The sequence below is a fragment of the Sceloporus occidentalis genome, unplaced genomic scaffold (assembly GCF_023333645.1).
Source record: "Sceloporus occidentalis isolate IW3139 unplaced genomic scaffold, rSceOcc1.0.p SCAF_8, whole genome shotgun sequence".
Taxonomy (NCBI): Eukaryota; Metazoa; Chordata; class Lepidosauria; order Squamata; family Phrynosomatidae; genus Sceloporus; species Sceloporus occidentalis.
The window spans coordinates 39,299,022-39,318,939 of NW_028316988.1; the positions used below are offsets into that span (position 1 = coordinate 39,299,022).

A 19,918-nucleotide genomic window follows, 5' to 3' on the forward strand; every position below is an offset into this window, starting at 1 on the left:
CTTTTTCTCAGGTCAAGAATCAGTATATGAAATCTACACCCCACTCACCAATGCCCACATAGCAGGTGGCTGTAGTTCAAAAAAGTAACTTTTCCAGTCTCTGTCACAAAGAAAAAATATTGCAGTTTCCAGGTGTCCTGATTTGTATTTTTTTCTGAAAGGTGAGACCACAGTTTAGTAGCAGAGGACATGATTTGTAGGCAGAAAGTTCAGTTCCTGGCATCTCTAGTTAATAGGATCAGGCGATGTAAAAAATCTGTGCAAGACCCTGCAGAGCTATCAGCCTGCCTCAGACTGGTACCTTCTTGTTGTTTTGGACTATAGCCCCTGTCATTCCTAACCACTGGCCATGGATTGATGGGAAGTACACTCTTAAACATTTGAAGAATACCAGATAAGTAAGGCTACAGCTAACCATATGAGACTGTTGTTGTTGTTCTTGTGTGCCCTCAAATCATCTCCAACTTATGGTGACACTGCTGAAAACTTATCACAGGGGTTTCTGGTCCAGATGTACAAAGGGGGTATGCTATTGCCTTCTTCTGACTGTGAGAGAGTGTGACTTGCTCAATGTCACCCAGTGAGTTTCTATCACCAAATGGGGATTCAAACCCTGATCTTCAGAGTCGTAGTCCAATGCTCAAACCACTGCACCATGCTTGCTTTGGACTACATGGGCACATAAGGTGTCCAATAAATTATAAGGCAGATTCCAATTTTCTTGAGAATGCAAAATGGTTAAGGTAAAGGACATTTAAGCTCCATTAATTTCATTGGGGGAGTTAAGAGCCTGCTTCATCTCCCCCACCGGAACCAATTGAGCATAAAGGCTGCTATCCTGTGCACACCTATTTGGGAGTAAGATCTGTGTAACCCAACAGAAATGGTCTCTGAATAGTTTGGCATAGGAATGTGCATGATCTGTGGGTCAGTTCATGCTCAAAATCTTGGATTGTGGAATCAAATGTGACTGGGTTTTTTCCCTCCAGCATAATTTCAAAGCATGGTGGAGTAAATATTGTTATGTGTCCACTACATATAGGCTGCTGTCCATCTGTGTTGCCCATCAGCAAAGTTCAAGACTGAGCCACATTTTCTCTAAGATCCATATATGTGATCTGGGCTGATCTCTCACCAGTGACTGGGGTGAAATTGAGACTCTCCATAATAACAAACCCTATCCTGCTTAACAGTCAACATTTAAGTCTGTACGTTTGCAACTGTCCATTTTCTGTGTGTAGGAGGGGCAGGAATCACCTCCAGCAAACCAAAGGAGCGGAAATGCTACAAGATTTCCTGACAGGAATTTCCTCTAAGATGTTTCCATCTACTAATCCTGGATCTAGACATTGGTGGGAGAGACAAAAGAAGGAAGAGGGGAAAAAGGGAGGTAGAATGTTTTTAAAGAGAAGATGTTCAATTAAATGCTGATAATAACTCTGCTTTAAGAACAGATCTTCCTCTATATAGAGTTTGGAGGCAGCTAGAAAAATAGGCACAACTTTTCTGCAAAGTGAGGACCAATAACCTATAACTGCCACATACCCATTTTATTTCTTACTAGACGTTCCATAAAATAAAACAAAATAGCTAACTGGAAATTGCATCAGAGTTGGGCAAACATTTGACCTGCTTCTGGTTGTATTATCTGAAAAGGGGAAGGAAGGCTGCAGTGAAATAATTCTCTGCCATAGACTTCTCCAACTCCCATCATCCACAGTCATGCAGATCGGGGATGGTAGAAACTGCAGTCCAAAATTCTGAAACTCATCATCATTAATGTAAATTGGTAGACAGTTTTTATCCTGTTTTCCAAGTGCATTATTTTAATTCAGGGGAGCTGTATCCCTCCAGACTATGTGTGGTGTAGTGGTTTGAGTACTGGACTACAATTCTGGAGACCAGGGTTTGATTTCCTATTTGGCCATGAAACCCACTGCGTGACTTTGGGCAAGTCACATGCTCTCTGCCTTCAGAGAAAGCAATGGCAAACTCCTGAACAAATCTCGCCAAGAAAGCCCTATGATAAGTTTGCCTTAGGGTCTCTACAAGTCGGAAGGCACACAACAACAACCATATCCACTGTCTCTGTCCAGTTGCCATGCTGGCTAATAGGACCTGATGGCCAACAAAATCTAGAAAAGTAGAGGTTCTCCACCCTTGGTTTAGCTGATGTATGGAGGATCACCTTGGGGCAGAAAATAATGGGGTAAAAATGTAAAATAGAAGCACACAGATTGCTTGGTTAACCGATGCTTTTGACCCAAGCGTGTCAGTGGAAAACAGTCTCCTAAATGCAATTGCTTTGCAAAGGCAATCGGCAGGCCAAAATAAATAAATAAAAATAAAAACCTGTGATTCATCTCCTGTCTTGAACTATATTGCTCAAGAATTCCCACTGGTTTTCCACAGTCTCAGCGGAGGGACACCGCACCATGCCCATATGGAGCTAGGTACTCCCACCTTTGCTACTCCATGAGTTAATAAAGGGAGGGATCCTAACTCAAATCTGGTCCTAGGATGAGCAGCTGTATTTATATTACTAGGGGCCAATTTACTGTTCCTGAGGCCCTTGAGGATTACACAACTGTTACACCCAACAACCAAACTGGAAGTAGCCAGAAGTTCATTTCTGATTCTGAAAAATGGATACTTAAAAATAATAATCTTAAAACAGTGCAGGGGGACTTTACAGCCTATTTAAAAGGTGAGCAGCCTTTCCTGGAGCCCTCTCTCTGTTTTTTAGCCAGCTAAAGAGTCCACAGAGAGTCTGGAAGGGCCAGGGGTTGCTTCATATCCCACCCACACTGGCTTACGCAGCAGAGTATGTACTTTGCTTATAGAAAGTCCTAGGCCCTGCTCCTGATATCCCCACATAAAAATAGATCTCAGATAGGAGGCCTGGGGCAGAGTTGCTGCTGGCAACCAGGAAAGCCAATGCTGATCCAGATGGACAAATGGCCTGAATGTCATTTTGTTTAACTGGAATGAATGGAGAGGTAAATATCAAGCGAGAGAGCTTACAGTATATGGTGCAAGAATCCCATGGTGCTGCAGCGTTTATGTGCTTCGAGAGATAGGTATTGTCTCCCATGAGATCCTGTTAGTGACAAATATGGATTTGTCCTGACCTTGCCACAAATACATTCTCCAGCAAAGTACTTCACGTTACAAGTACAGTGAGAAGGAGAAAGAGAGAGAATTCACAAATGTGATAGAATTTGTCCTGGAACTGGGTGTTGTTGCAGGACTCCCTGAGGGTTCATTTGGTGCCAAACACTGACACACATTACTGCTATTAGATATCACTGGCCTGATGGTTTTGCCAGGTCAACAGATCCTGAAATGACCAGACAACATAGAGCAGGGGTAGATAACAAACACCTCTTCCACCCCAAAATATTAAGAACTGAGTATTGTGCCTTCTGCAATCATGACTTAACTTTACATTGTATTATATAATACCCCACTTTTTTAACTGTAAAAGGTATAGTGTGAAAGCAGGAGTCATATTTGGGAGAAGATGGTATTGCTTGTAAAGGGGTCACAAGCACTACAGAGTTGTCCATCTGTGGCTTATGAGCTGGAAGTGAATGACTCAGAGAACATGGAAATCATTTTAAGTAAGAGCCAGCTCAAAATGTTGGATGTATTTCTTAAGATACCTGATTCTTAACCCAAGACCAACATACAAAGTGAGAAGTTAAAATACTTGGTGGCTGGCAACTCTTTTCAGTTGGAGGAGGTTATCTGCTAAGTATAAAATACTCAAAGCTCAAGGCCATGGCTGAGTTCACTTTTCACTTGTTCTTCCAACCTATGTTCATGGTTTTTTTTTTTTAAAAAGCTCTTTTTCATACACATTTCTTAAATTTAGCCTTCCAGTCATTGCCCCAGGCGTTCCCATCAGGCTTCTTTCCACACAGTGCACAAGCTGTTTTCACACTTCATAATTCAACAAGGCCATGCAATGCATTGCACTCCTCTCTGATTTCTGTTCCTCCTTCCACAACATAAATAAAATTATCTTTTATGTAGCTCTTTCTCTGGTCTGGAGAAAGGCCAATCTTTTGCACTCTTGGCTGGGTGCTTCTGAGCTAGCTCAGAAACACAAGAGGAAGGGAAAGGAAAAGTACTTTCTAAAAATCAAAGCAAAACCCCAAACCTAAAGGATGTCTTTTGCTTACAGCAGGAACAGAAATCATGCATTCCCCCAGATGCTGTAGGACATTCACCCCAGCTAGCATAATCAAATGACGAGAAATGCTGGGAGTTATGGTTCAGCAAAATCCCTCCCCTTGCTTTACAGGAACACAGAATAGCTCTTGACATGCCAACTGTACGTCCTGCTGTTGTCCTGTAAATTTCATCATCTGTGGTTTATATGGGCAAAGTCAATAGAAGTTTAGGAAAACACTCAGTAGGGTTGGTAGGACATGGCATGTACACTGGGCACCCTGCAGACTGTGACAAAGAGGTAGATGATTCCCTTACATTAGTCAGACATTTCAGTTTTGAAATTACACCACCTTTTGTTTTTAAATGTTGATTTTTGTGGTGCCTGCTTTTTCTGTAATGATTAGAAATCATAGCCACCCTGGGGGCAGATGGGTTGGGGCTATTGGGAACTGCGGCCTCATCCCCTTTCCCACCACCATTCCCTTCCCCTTTTGTGTTGTGTCTTTTAGATTGTAAGCCTGAGGGCAGGGAAACATCTAATTAAAAATAATAATTGTAAGCCGCTCTGATAGCCATTAGGGCTGAAGGGCGGGGTATAAATACCATAAACAAACAAACAAACAAACAATAAAATGTAACTTTTCCAAACTCTGTTATAAACTTTCTCCTTCCCTATGACCTAACTTTGGTCAGAGTTTTTAGCTTTTTGTGGGTTTTTCAGGCTATGTGGCCATGTTCTAGAAGAGTTTATTCCTGACGTTTCTTGGCCAGAGTCTTTTCTTTCCATATCAGATTTAATATACCGGAAGGCTGTATATTGTGATTTATCACTATGTCTTTGTTGTACTTCTTCAGCAGTTTTTTCCAGGTCTTCATTTCTGCTTGTAGTATTGTGTCATTTGTGTATCTTAGGTTGTAAATGTTTCTTCCTCCTATCTTCACTCCTCCTGCCTCTGAGTCCAAGCCCACTGTGTACAATATTTTTTGCATATAGATTGAATAAATAGGGTGATAGTATGGAGCCTTGACTGACACTTTTGCCAAGTGGGAACCATTCTGTTTCTCCATATTCTGTTCTGAGGGCAGACTCTTGTCCTGAGTACAAGTTGCACATCAGGATGATCTGATGTTGTGGCACACCTATTGTATGACTTAGGTGGCTCATCACCTAAATACCTTGCTGTTAAATACCTTGCTGTAGCCAATAAAACTCATGCAGATTTTCTTCTGGGACTCCCTTGTGTGCCCCATTATCCAGTGGATGTTTGCAATGTGATCCCTAGTGCCTCTCCCTTTCCTGAATCCAGCTTGTACCTCAGGGATTTCTCTCCTGCAGAATTCTGAACATTACTTTGCTTGTGTGAGAAATTAGTGTGATAATTCTGCAACTACTGTAACCTTTTGTATCTCCTTTTTTGTGTATGGGAATATATATTGATCACTTCCAATGTATGGGCCATTGCTTTGTTTTCCATATTTATTGACAAATTTTATTTAAAACTAAGTTTGATTCTGTTTCTGTTGATTGTAGCAGTTCTGTGATCTGTTCTTGGTGATTTGTTCTTTCCAATTGCTTCGAGTGTGGTTTTTACTTTGCTTTCCAAATTTTGGGATTCATCTTCATAAGTTTATTCTTCTCATGTGTTGGTCAGGATGACACACATTTTCATATAGATCTTCTGTATATGGTTTCCATATTTCTAAAAATTTCATTGTGGCCATGTATTGTGTCCTTTTCTGATCATAAAGCACTTCCATTCTTGATTTTCATTTTTCTTTTAATTCTCACATTAATTCTCAGACCCCTTGCAGATGAGGTCTCTTATTCTTCCTTTTTTGTTGTTGGCTTCTATTTGTCTGCATTGATTGTTGTAGTAGTTCTTTTTATTCCTATGCACTAATTGTAGATGACACAATATTACTAGCAGAAACAAAGACCTGGAGCAATTACTGACGAGGGTCAAAGAGGAAAGTGCCAAGGTTGGGTTCATTCCGAACATTAAAATGAAAACCCAAAAATAATGACTATAGAAGATCCACAAGAATTTGTTCTAGACAATGAGAAAATTGAAATAGTCAAAGTTTCTATACCTTGGTTCAAACACTGATCAGAACAGAGACTGCAGTCAAGAAATCAGAAGAAGACTAGGATTGGGAAGGGCAGCTATGAAAGAAAAGGACTAGATCATAACATGTAAAGACATAACTCTGAACACTAAAGTGAGGATTGTCCAAGCCATTGTATTCCCCATCAACATATACAGGTGTGAGAGCTTTACAGTAAAAAACATACCTTATAGACTTGTCCATATGTTCCATTTCCAACAACTTGTACTAGTTCAAATATCCCTGCTGGATCCTGGAAAATAATAATAATAATAGATTAATTACTTTTATTCTAAAGCAGTATCTTGACTTAAATCCATCTGCTAGTCCAAACTAGAGGACACTCTCTGACAACACTGCTAAATATACATCAGTGCTTATATAAATCCCATTGATTCAATGATCCCTCCATTCCAATTGAAGAAAGCTGACAGGAACAGAGTAAACATATTTGAAATGTGTTATGTGGTGTAGTGATTTGAGTGTTGAACTGACACTCTGGAGACCAGGACCAGGAGCTCAGCCATGAAACCCATTGGGTGACCCTGGGCAGGTCACAGTCTCAGCCTTAGGGGAAGGCAATGGCAAATCTCCTCTGAACAAATCTTGCCAAGAAAAACCCATGATGAGTCACCTAAGTCATACATGACTTGAAGGTACGCAACAACAAACAACAGAGGAGAATTCGCTTGATACCATGGATCAACCAAAAGACAAATAAATGGGTCTGAGAACAAATCAAGCTTAGACTCCCCCTAGAACCCAAAATGACTGAACTAAAGATATCATACTTTGGATTGCATAAATACCCTAAAGCAGTGCTTCTCAGACAGTGGGTCAGGAATGCCCCCCCCCCCCCCCCCGCAGGAGACAGCAAGACTTGGAGGCTCTGATCCCTTCTCCTCTTCCTCCTGCCAAACCTTTTTATGTGTAAAATTTACACATGCATTGACTTGAATAGTTTACTTAAAAATTAATAATAATAATAATAATAAAATTTATTTATATACCGCTATTCCAAATTCCAAATTCGATCACAGCGGTGTACAGCTAAAAATAAAAATATGAATGATGTTATTTCCGTCTAAAACGTTAATATATGGACATACATGAATGTGCAAACGAAAATACATACACTAAATAAACAAAATATTTACATTCAGATACTATGTTGAATGGAGGGCTTGCAATGTCCACATATTGATATAAAAGGGGGAGGGCAAGAGTAAAATGTTTGAGTACCACTCCCCTAAAAGACACCAGATCCCATAGGATCTTGGAAGCTAAGTCAGGTCCACCCTGGTGAGTACTTGGATGTGAGGCCTCCAATGAATACCAGGTGCTATAGGATCTATTTCAGAGGAAGGAGCTGGCAAAGCCACCCTTTAGTATTCCTTGCCTAAGAAAATTCTATAAAATTCATGGGGTTGCCATAAGTTGACAGGTGATTTAAAGGCAGATATACACACATACATCCTACTTTGGAATGTCACAAGATGACATGACTCAAATGAAAAGAAAATAATGTTTTGATTAAAATGGAAAGCAGTAGGTGGATTGACTCTAGGAAGGAAACCAAAGCCCTAAGCTTGTAGGACCTGAGCAGAGCTGCACTCATGGGGCTGGTTCATTCATAATATCAACATAAACAAAAACTTCCATAGACACTGAATGGATTTAATCCTTTCACCCTACTGACAGGCATTTCTTACATTTAGATTGTAAAAGGCTTGGGATACAACCCACAAAGAAGATTTCTTGCATGGGTTTATTTGAAATGAATAAAACCTGACCAGGCCTGCTTTTAAAAAATCAAATCCAGATGTACATAAGTCCAAGTGGAATCCCTCTTCTTACTTGCAAAGAGTTAATGGACACAGCTGTCTCCAAAGCCATGTGGATGGCAAGCCTGAGAACAAGGAAGGAAATGCCAGTCTAAGGGAGCCGCAGCTATTCTTGTAAAGCATGGACAGAACAGATAATTTAACTGTGCTAAACCTCACCCGAGCCAAAGGCAAGCAAAATTCAGTTTTCTAAAAATGGCCCAAAAGAAAGATTGGAGGAATGCTGATCTAAAATCATGGAGAAGTCAGTGCCAAGCCACTGCAGTACAAATATTGCAGGGTTCAAAAGGGTGGTGCATATACATTCTTAAGCAGCAAATCTTGTTTTCTTTGCCAACTACGAACTAAGTTTATTTAAACATCCTCCTTATTGATGGTGGCTGGTACTTTCTGTATGAGCTAGAAGGTGAATCCACTTTTGGGGTTTAGTTTGAATTAATAGTATATCTACACTATAGAAATAATGCAGCTTGACACCACTTTAATGGGCAGGGTTCCATCCTACAGGAGCCTGGGATTTGTAGTTTGGTGAGGCACCAGCACTCTTTGGCAGAGAAGGCTAGAGACCTTGTAAAACTACAGATCCCAAGATTCCATAGAGTTAAAGTGGTGTCAAACTGTATTATTTCTACAGTGTAGATGCACCCTGAGTTAGAATTTGAAAGAATTCATTCAAGGCATGGAACTCTACTTCCCAAGTAAGTAATTTAGTTCCTTACATAATGAAACCCAAAGCAGATCCGGTATTCCCCCAACATGGAAGCCTCCAGCTGTCAATGCTTTTCAGAATTGGGAAGTTATCCCCACCTGCTTTTAAGTTAAAAGGAAATCCAACTAGTTTGGATATTTAAGTGCTTGTTTTTCAGTAAGAACCCAGGGTTACAAGGATGCTAAAAGCCGAAATGTTCCTGTTGACTTGAAAAATGCTTTTGTCCTGCTCTGGCTGATTTTTAGTTATTCTGCAAACTTTCTGTTATATCATATCTAAACAAAATGGCAAAACCCTGACCTTCCATTGTTAATTTTATATATAAGGAAATTCCACATTGACATTTTTGAAAGGACAAACATATCAAACTGAGAAGAGAGTGACATTTAGCTATTTTAGCCTAAAAACCATATATTTCCCCCTGCAAGTTATATTAGGGAATGGAAGATACATTTATTAAGGGGGGGTGGGTTAAAAAATGTTTACAGCACATGAATTTAACTGTGAACTTCCTAGATCTTCAGAGTGAAGAAAACATTCCAAAAATGTTTTTAAAAAAACCTTTCTAGGCCTGCAGCCATTGCAGAGAATGACATCAAAACTGTCTTGACTTCCACCTGGGTTAAATACAAAGGAAGTACATTAGGCTTTGATTTCCTGTACAGTTTTCTTTCTCACAGTCTTGCACATGAGCATGAATGCAGCAAGTTGGCTTTGTGGCATCCAGGTCAGCCGTCTTGCTTCAGCCTTTTGGTCTTCTTGCCCAATGATAAAGACAAAGCAAGAAGAGGAACATATGGTACAGTGCATTACAGTAATTAACCTCAAAGTGATGAATGTTTGGGTCAGAATTCTGGCATCTGTGAAAGGAAATGTAGCAAACTTGGCAGTGGCTGGATAGCAGAGAGGCACTGAGACTCAGGGATACCAAATGCTAGCAGAGAGGAAGCACTACATCAAAGATACGTCCAGCTCGGAGATCATTAAGGACTTGGCCGGATCAGAAGACGAAGCCATAATAGACCATGGAATGAGTCCGCTAGAGCAAGGGCAGAGCAAACACCAATGTCGGCGCTTAATAGTGGATCATTGCTGCCTGTAACGCAAGAGTCGGTTTAATCTTACAGGTTGGCAAAATGAGTTACCTCTGGCTGCATCTGCATTGCAGAAATAATGCAGATTGACACGGCTTTAACTGCCATGGCTCAATGCTATAGTATTCTGCGATCTGTAATCTTGTGAGATATTTAGCCTTCTCTTTCACAGAGCTCTGGTGACAAACCAAACCACACAATCTCAGGATTCCATAGGATCAAGTCACAAAAGTTAAAGCAGTGTCCAACTGTATTACTTACCTTCTCAGCTATGCAGAGCATGCACTGGCTTTCGGGTGAACATGCAAAGAAGATTCTATGCATTTGGAGAAAGCTAGCTTTGTTCCTTAGGAAGTAGGCAAAACTTAGAAAAGTTTTTTTTTTTGGGGGGGGGGGAACAAAATCCCTAGACTGGGAGATTCCAGGTTCTATAATCGCCAAATTTATGTTTCCATGCTCTTGTACTGGGATCATATTTCAATGGGAGAAGACAGACCAACCTGACATTCTTCTGTATGAAGCAAATGACCAGGATGTTGAAAAGCTTAATTTTAGGACTACAACATCCAGAACACACCAGCCAAAACTATTGGTGTCTGGATTCTGGGGGTTGAAGTCTAGAATCCTGCCCCCCCCCCCCAAAAAAAAAAAAGCTTCGCAAAGGAAAATTCCCAGCATCACCACCACTACATACCCAGAAGCTGAAACTTTCTTGCATGCAGGCCATGGTACAGCATCACATACTTTTGTCACTAGCAGTTTAAGAGTCAGGCAATGTGGTATATATAGCTCTGTCCTCCAACCCCTCTCTCTCACCCACTCTCTACTCCACCTGGCACCTACTACAGTCCACTCATATAAATGGCACATTGCAAGAGAATGAACAGTTCACATCCCATTGCCAGAGCAATGTAAGAACAGTGTGTGGTCCTTTCTGCTAGACTGGACAAGGCACTATCCAGGAATAAAAATACCTGGGGCACAAGGGCACATCAGCACCTCCTGTCTGAAGCATCTATCTTGCCCTGCCTAAAGGTAAGGCCATTAGTGCTCCCAGGATCTGTTATTAGTATGTCTAGTTTTAAAAGTTTCCAAACAGAATAACTGGGGAGACCCTTTGTTTGAGATACTGGAGCGGTGTTTCCAGTCAGGGTAGACAAAACTACGCTAGGGTGAACCAATGATCTGGTTCCATATAAGTTCACAGATACAAAATGACCCCTCAAAATTAAGGTCTCAGAAATGTTACTCTACAAACGAACTACAGCTTAGCTAGGGAATTTGGAGGATGTCGTCTTAAAAAATAACACTGAACACTGTAAATAGCAAACACTTGGAACAACTACTGAAGACACTTAACAAAGAAAGGGCAAAGGCAGGTTTACAGCTGAACATTCAGAAAACAAAAATAATGACTAGAGATGATTCAGATAACTTGAAGCGAGCCTCACTAGAAAAGGCAATAATGCTAGGTAAGGTAGAAGGTGATAGGAAAAGGGGAATACCCCACTGCAGATGGACAGACTCAATAAAGGAAGCCATGGCCCTGAGTCTGCCAGACTTGAGCAGGGCAACTGAAGATAAGGAGCTATGGAGGTCTTTCTTTCATAGGGTCACCACAAGTCAAAGTCAGTTTGATGGCAGTTAACAGCAGTGTAAAGAAGTAACACTGTCCACTGCTAAGTGATACCAAGCGCATTATACTTTACCTTCCTGTGTTCTCTTGAAAAGTACAGGACTTTGAGATGAGCCCTAGATGGCTCAGCTAATGCCTTCAGTGATAGATGGATGTTTGGGTAGAGCAGGTAAGAGAGCTTTGAGGATAGATGTGTCATTATGGTGTTAAACTACAGCGATGGAGCAGAGTTTTCATGATTATTTTTATTTATGCATTTTGTGGTTGTGTTTGAAGGCTGGCATTCCTTGGAATGCAATATGTGTCTGCCAATGCATTTAGCTTGTATGGCTTGTATGCATGCAATTTTCCAAGCTCAAAATGTATTGTATGCTTTAACTAGCTCCTGAAGAAGTTTGTTGCAGAAAGAAACACCATAGGAATAGTGTTTGAGAAGGAAACAATCACACTGTGATTTTTTTTTAACATTTACAGTTCCTACTCACTTTTGGCTTTGTTTAATATAAACCAGCTTCATACACTTTCAAGACACTGATTTATTACATTATTTGCCTTGATATCAATGGGTAGTGAATGTACTTTTTTTGAGGCTAGTAACAGGTGGATTTATTCGCAAAGCTGATTTAATGGCCAGGAAGACCCTTGAGTTGAGATACTGGGCCTCCATCTGTACCTTTTAATAGCTAGATATTGTGATGGATGCAGCTTTTCTCACGCAAATGTGACAAGCTGCTGAAATGTTCTATCCTGCATGGAGAGGACCAATCCATCTGTCATAACAAGGCAGGAAACGTAGTGAACAACCCTTAAGTTGACAGCATGGGTTAAAGTACCGATTTGAGAAAGGCAAATACCAATGGAGGTTACCAATTACATTAGGTAGAATTTTATCTGCGGTGAGGATAAGGTGCACAGCTTTGAACTCATAGGAGGAAATGAGAGATATGAACGTAACCAACAAAATTAGTATGGTCAGCTTTGAAAGTCTGAAGGGCTGTCACATGTAAGATGGAGAGAGCTTCCTGCTGCTCCAGAGAACAGGACCTGAACCAATGGATTCAAATTACAAGAAAGTATATTCTGACTAAATACTGGGAGGAACTTCTTGATGGTAAAAGCTGTTCAAGAATGGAAGAGACTATTTTGGAAGGTGACAGACTTTCTGGTGTTGGAAGTTTTTAGAAAAGATTGGATAACCACTTGTCAGGGATGCTTCAGTGGTGAATTCCTGCAGTAGTAGTAGGTTGGGATAGATGCCCCTTGGAGTCCTTTCCTATTCTATGATTCTATAAATAACTATGAAAAACATAGGTGTACCCTCCAGCCCCGAAACCTGGTCACTTATATAAACATAGGATCCACATTCTTTCAGAAATCTGAAAGGATCCTGCCATGTTGTAGTGATGCACTGAAATGGAAATTTTTCATAGATGTCTTGGAGAGACTGTAGCTCAGTGATAAAACATTAGCTTTATATGCAGAGGGTCTCAGGTTCGAGCCTGGCCTCTGTAGGTAAAGCTAGTGAAACATCCCTATCTTAACAATCTGAAGAGCTGCTGTCAAGTGGCATAGGCAGCATTGCATGCATTACATGAACCAAAGGTCTCACTCAGTAAATCAGCCTGCTTTCTATATTGCCAGCTGCTAGGAGGCACAAAGGATGCTTAATAAGAGCTGAGCTATCAGATCAAAACAAGAGCAACTGTGAGAGTAAACTACCACTCTGCTATCTCCCTTGTGGGAAGTCGATACTCATTTATTACATGCAAACCGGACCTCATGCCACAGTCATTGGCCCCAATCCAGGTACAGTTAGTCAGTGCTTCTGACAGGAAGTAGAACATATGATTGCTTGGAAGTAAGTCTTATTGTGCTGAATGTACCAAGATGCCTTCTAGTGAGTCAGACCAAAGGTCTACCCAGCCCTGCATTGCTAGTTATGATTGGTACTAGTTTCCCAGATTCCCAGAAACAGGAATCATTTCACCTTCCAGATGTTGTTAGACTGCAACACCCAGCAACCCTCACCACTGACTATGGGAGTTGTAGTTCAATAAAATCAGGAGGGCCACATGATTCCCCTGTCTAGTTACAGGCCTTTAAGTATTTGTTCAGAATCTTTGAACTAAATATACTTGGATCTGAACCTATTAACTTTGATATGCAAAGCATGTGTGCAGAGTCTGAACTAAACCTTTTGACTAATCTAATCTCCACAGAACAGATTACTGTATTCATTTAGAAATCTACAGAAGCATAAAGTAGCAACTATGTAGCTATTAATAGTCTTTAAAAAGTCACTTTAAGACTGACTAATAGTTTAAGTTTGTCCTTAGGTAAAGTCAGGCGTGTTACAGACCGCCCAAAAGCGGGCAGTCTGCCGCCGCCGTCATTAGCTGTGCTGAGAAGCCCCAGTGGCCAGACCACGAGGCTTCCCAGCGCAGGTAAAAAGAAGCGCCGAAATGGTGCTTCTTTTTGGCATCTGGAAGTGGTGCCGCGAGGCGTGCACTCGCGGCATCACTTCCGCCGCACGACGTCCGGATGCTGTGCGTCCGAGACATAAAGATGGCAGCGCCTGTGTGGATGGGTGCTGCCATTTACTACGCGCTCTGTGCGTACTAGGAATGGGGCCGGTTAGGAAGGTAAGACCCTTCCTAACCCTAGCACGCCCCTTCCTAACCCTAGTATGGTGGAGCGCGTACTAAATGGCGGTCTGTAACGCACCTCAGTTTCAGGAGATGCTGGCACAAGTAGGAGCAAAATGGGACACTCATTTATAGAGACCATTCCATGTACATTTGAAGATATGATTAGAATATGAATGGCATTAAACAGTGCTTGCAAATATAGGAGTATAATTGCAAACTGTATTTCTCTGTGATGTGGTTTGTTGTTGTTGTGTGCCTTCAAGTCGTTTCTGAGTTATGGCGACCCTAAGGCAAATCTATCATGGAATTTTCTTGACAAGATTTGTGCAGAAGAAGTTTGCTATTGTGGTCCACAAAATTGTATTTTAAAAGAACTTCAGCTCCCAGAGAAATGAATATGTGACAAACAGAAAAGCCACATATTAAGGAATGAATGTCTTGAGTTTGATTTTTTGGTGTGCAACATCAGATCATGGTGAGAGCGTATGCGAATGTGTTATATACACATGCATCTCTCAAATGGGAATATAAAAGTGATGGATTTTCCACCTAATGTCTCAGACCTCTTTTTTTTCCTGGTTGGAAACTACTGCAAAATGCACAATAAAATCTTTATTTAGCATGACAAACTAAATCCTAGCATGATTTGTTGAGATGACACTGTACTTCTGGGTGCATTCATGTGTCCACATCCTCCTAGCAAATGGGGAGAAGTTCATTAGATTTGCCTTATGACAGAAACCACCAGCCATGTCGGTCCTTTAAATGATTCAACACACATTCAGATCATGGGGCTAAGCCAACTTCAGCTGATCTTGAAACATTCTGCCAAATTGAATGTTTGCTGATGATCTGAAGACAGATGGAAGCGCTCTGATGAACCCAAAGGTTCATCCCACCCTTGTTGTTTTAACCAACCCAGAGATTGGCTGAAAAAATAATGAGAAGGACAAGGTTTTAGGTGGAATTTATCCAGGAACTAACTTCTGGGCAGCTGCACAGCAAATAAATTCATTTTTTAAAAAGCCACAAACTCAAAGTTTTTACATGAGGGGAAGAGACTATTTTTTCTGCCCAAACAATTGGAAGTTGGGAGAGGTGATCATGACAAACTATACAATGTGTATAATTCAAATGAGAAAAATTCCAGCAAGCTAAACAGAGTAAAATGATCTAAAACTACAAGGCAGGCCTCTAAATATTTTTTCAAGCTCTAAGATATAAACAGACAAGAAAGGGAACAATCCTTACATGATGACATTATCTCCTCTGCTTTTTTCTCTCCAGAGCTTTAGAAGTATCCCAAGAGACTGAATGTTTTAACTTTCAGCTACAGTAGCCATGGAGAAAAGAATCCAAAACTGCATGGTTTCCAGTGTTAATGTCACAATTCCACATCAGATCCACCAGCTGATGCATGCTGGGCTAACCTACTTCAGAGTGACCATCCCCAGGAAGCAATGCTTTTACCAAATTCCACAAGATTGTGCAAAGTTCTGGAGAACTCAACATTTGGAGCACTCTCATGAAATTATTTTAGTTGTTCTGAAGAAAGTTGTATTACCTGCCAAAAATTATTTTTCTGTCATTAAGTGTGTGCAAAGCATGGAAATGATATTCTTTTGAACTACAACTCCCAGAATCCCCAGTCAATATGGAAGGGGGTGAGAGAGTTGTCTTCAAAATGGTAATATTTCCAACCTTTGAGTGTGAGTGGTAAACTCGCAGCACAAATTTTGCTTCACTTCAGCCATGAGCTCCTAGTCACATGTCCCCTTCTTTGCCCCTTCCCGATAAGTAACACTGGGAAAATACCAGTCTACCTCCCAGGGCTTTTATAAGTTTTACTAAAATCGTATATGCATTACCTACACTGAGCAATACCTGTCTACTAAATAAGTTGACTGCATGATTTTAAAAGTATAGAGTTGTACAGAGTTGCTGGAGCATTATGGCTGAATGTGAACTGGGACGGGTGAAGCTCAGCTTGGTTACTGGGTTTTCTTGGGGTGTAGAATTCAGTTAGCCTGCAATATCAGTATGCAAAGGGATCTTGTAGCACCTTAGAGACCAACTGAGCAAAAGAAGTTGTAGCATAAGCTTTCGTAGACTTGTGGCCCAAACAGACAGGCCAAACTAAAGCTGCTTCGGATCACTTTGGAAGTGTGCTGTTTAATTGATACGTGCATCCTCAGAGGCCAGAAGCTGCGCCAAAGCCATGCCCCAATCCTAAAGACTGGAGTGCAACTTTATTGCAGCTTCTGGCCTCTTAAGATGCATGTATCATTTAAACAGCATCCCTCCAAAGTGACCTGAAGCAGCTTTATTTTGCCTTGTCTGTTTGGGCCCTTGGTCTACTTCCTCAGATGTATGGTGTAAACTGGTGCCCAGGAAGGATCTCTATAATCAGAATGTATGAATAAACATAGGAATGTAAAACTTGTGAGTATGATGATGATATGGCCAGTTTATTGAGGGACCAAAGTAAAGAGGAAAGATGTTGCCGAAGGCCAGAGTGGGTGGATGACTATATGAATGGTGGAGAGAGGTTTGGAATGTGGTTTTGGCTGGAAACCCAAAAAGAGATGTGATAAACTGGCCAAGAACATTTTCATGAGATTAGAGTGTTAACCAGTATTATAATGTGTGTAGTGTGCTGGGAAGCCATCCTCTCTGTTCAGTCCGCTGTTGATGGACTGGAGTTTGTGGAGGGTTTTTTTTTTTTTTTATTTGGCTAACCAGTTGCTTAAGCCCCTTCATCTCCAGGCAAGTAGAATCCATGGATCAAAAAAATGTGGATATGGAGGTCCAACCATATGATTCTAGCTTTACTACTCTGTGTTATATCTGCTTTTATAGAAAATGACAAAATCAAGGTGTGCTTTTTGAAATTATTTTTTTCATATTTTTTCAATATTTTGAATCCATGCATGGTTGAATCTGTGGATCAAAAAATCCATGGATATGGAGACTCAACCATACAATGGCTTGGATGAGTCTAATTTTGTGACGTTGAAGCCTTTCATGGCCGGAATCCATATATATATATTAGGTGGGGTTTTTGGGCTGTGTGGCCGTGTTCTGGAAGAGTTTATTCCTGAGGTTTTGTCATCATCTGTGGCTGGCATCTCCCCCCCCAAAAAAAATTTATAGTTTTTTCAATGTTTTCAAACCATGGATGGTGGAATTCGTGGAGTAAAGGTCCATGAACAAGGAGGGCCAGCTGTACAGTGGCTTGGATGGTTCTGATTTTAGTACTCTGTATTATATCTACTTTTATAGACAATTGCAAAATCAAGGTGTCCTTTTTGGATTTTTTCCCCATATTTTTCCCCAATACTTTCAAAACCATGGATGGTGGAATCCATAGAGCAATAATCCATGGATAGGGAGGGCCGACTGTACAATGGCTTGGATGATTCTGACTTTAGTAGTCTGCGTTATATTTACTTCTATAGAAAACTGCAAAATCAAGGTCTTCTTTTTTCTGAAGTTTATATATTTTTTCCAACATTTTCAAGCCATGGATGATGGAATCCATGGATCAAGAAATCCATGGATAGGGAGGTACAATGGCTTGGATGAGCCTGACTTGAGTACTTTGTTGCATATCTGTTTTTGACGCCATCACTTTGGGCAGGCACCAAGTGCCAGGGTGCCACTGCCAGCCTTGGTCCCTGGCTGCGCCTAGCTGCCCAACCCTTGCCTTCCAAGTGCCCTGCTTTGCCAAAGGGCAGGGCCAGCTCTCCCTGGCTCTCCTCCTCCTCCATGCTATGCTATGCCATGCCATGCCAGCCACGGACTTACCCTGAGGGTGCTGAGGTCCAGGCTATCCAGGCTCCGGGCGCTGCAGTCGCTGGCCATGGTCTGTGCACCGCTGGGTTCCCTTTTGGCACGCGCAACCGGTGCCAAGAGCGCACAGCTTTGGCAGGAGCAGCCCTGCAGCTGCAAAAGCAAAAAAATGCCCAAAGGAGGGGAAGGAGCAGGCTCAGAGAAAAAGAATGCAAAGGAGACTTTCCACCAGCCTTCAGTCCTTGGCTCTTTTCTTTTTTCTCTTTCTTTTTTCCCTTCTCTCTTTCCTCCTTTGCCAAGCTAACGGTCCTCTGGGCTCAGCCCTTGTCCATGGTTGGTGCGCTTTTGCCTGCCTGCTGGGACAAATGCAGGAAGCCTGACATGCAAAGCAGGAAAGAACTGCAAAAAAAGAAAGGAAAGAAACAGGGGGGAGGAGGAGGGGGGAGTGCAGAAAAAAGTTGTATGTATTTGTGTCTCTCTTTTCTCTGTGCTTCCCTTCCTCCAGCTAAATAGAGAGGAAGCAGCCTCCAGCCTTTGACCAAAAGAATATAACACAAAGTTTGCACAAAGTTTGCAAGGAAGTGACGTGCCTTGGGGGTGGGAGGAGAAGTTGATGCAACAAGCTGGAGTTGGAAGGGCATTTTCTTTGTGGGGGGGCGTTGCAGCAGGCAGATTGATGCTTCCTCCTTTCTACTCACTAGTTTGTTGGAGTGTGCCTTCAAGTTGTTTTCAACTTAAGACAAAGCTCTCCTGGGGTTTTCTTGGCAGGTTTCTTCAGAGGGGGGTTGGCCATGGCCATCCTCTGAGGCTGAGAGAGTGTGACTTGGCCAAGATCACCCAGTGGGTTTCATGGCTGAGTTGGGAATCAAACCCTGCTCTCCAGAGTCACAAGCCATGAGTAGCAAGAAGGAAAGTGTTCCTCCACTCTTGGAGGGCAAGCAAAGCTCACTGGTTTGTCATTGCCTTTTGGGATGCGTTTTGGGTCCCAATCTTGGGAGAAAAGCAGGATAAAAATAAATATGATGATGATGATGATGATGATGATGATGATGATGATGATGATGATGATGATGGATTGGAAGGTTTATTGTGGTAGCAGCTTTGCAGAGGCATGGAAGTATTACATGGGTTTTTGGGGGCGATATGGCAATGTTCTAGAAGAGTATATTTCTTTTCCAGAACACAGGAATAAACACTCTTCCAAATTACAGGAATAAACTCTTCTAAAACATCACCGCATAGCCCGAAAACCCCACAAAACCCCATGGATGCCAGCCATGAAAGCCTTTGACTTCACATGGAAGTATTCTTCTCTTTAAAACAAAAAGCAAACCCTGCATATTCTGCAAAAAGCTCAAGGCATAACTTGTGGCATGGTGATTCCTTCTTCCTATCACATCTGTGCCTTCATCTTAGGAAGAACCCTCCACAGATACTCACTCACTGAACTGTCATGTCTTGGTAAGGTCAGAGCCAGAGTCAACCCCATGACCACTGGGTAGGGGATTTTGGGAGTTGTAGTTCCCAAAGCACATTTTCTGAGTTCTTCCAGGCTAACTACTGCACCACCCTAGTGAAGAATCAGTAAGTATTAGGACTCACAAGAGGGCCTATCTGTTGTTTTTGGTGGGTTTTTCAGGCCGTGTGGCTGTGTTTTGGAAGAGTTTAATGCTGACGTTTCGCCAGCAATGTTTGCTGACAAAACAGGAATAAAATCATCCAGAACACAGCCACATAGCCCAAAACCCCCACAAAAAACTATGGATGCAGGCCGTGAAAGCCTTCGACTTCACATTGTCATAGCTGTTGCTTTGCTTACTGTGTGCCTTCAAATCATTTCTGACATATGGTGACCCTAAGGTGAACCTCTCATGGGGTTTTGTTGGCAAGATTTGTTGAGAGGAGGTTTT

General features: G+C 41.6%; 1 protein-coding gene across 1 annotated transcript in view; it reads right to left on the bottom strand.

Annotated features, from left to right (window-relative positions):
- LOC149308717 (traf2 and NCK-interacting protein kinase-like) overlaps positions 1–18,070 on the bottom strand; it is a 104,056-nt gene extending 85,986 nt beyond the window's left edge. The window contains exons 1-2 of the mRNA XM_089536354.1: positions 18,024–18,070; positions 6,473–6,538 (exon numbers count right to left, since the gene is read on the bottom strand). The gene's annotated coding sequence lies outside the window, so the exon portion shown is untranslated. The remainder of the gene's footprint in view (positions 1–6,472; positions 6,539–18,023) is intronic.
- Positions 18,071–19,918: the final 1,848 nt, after the last annotated feature.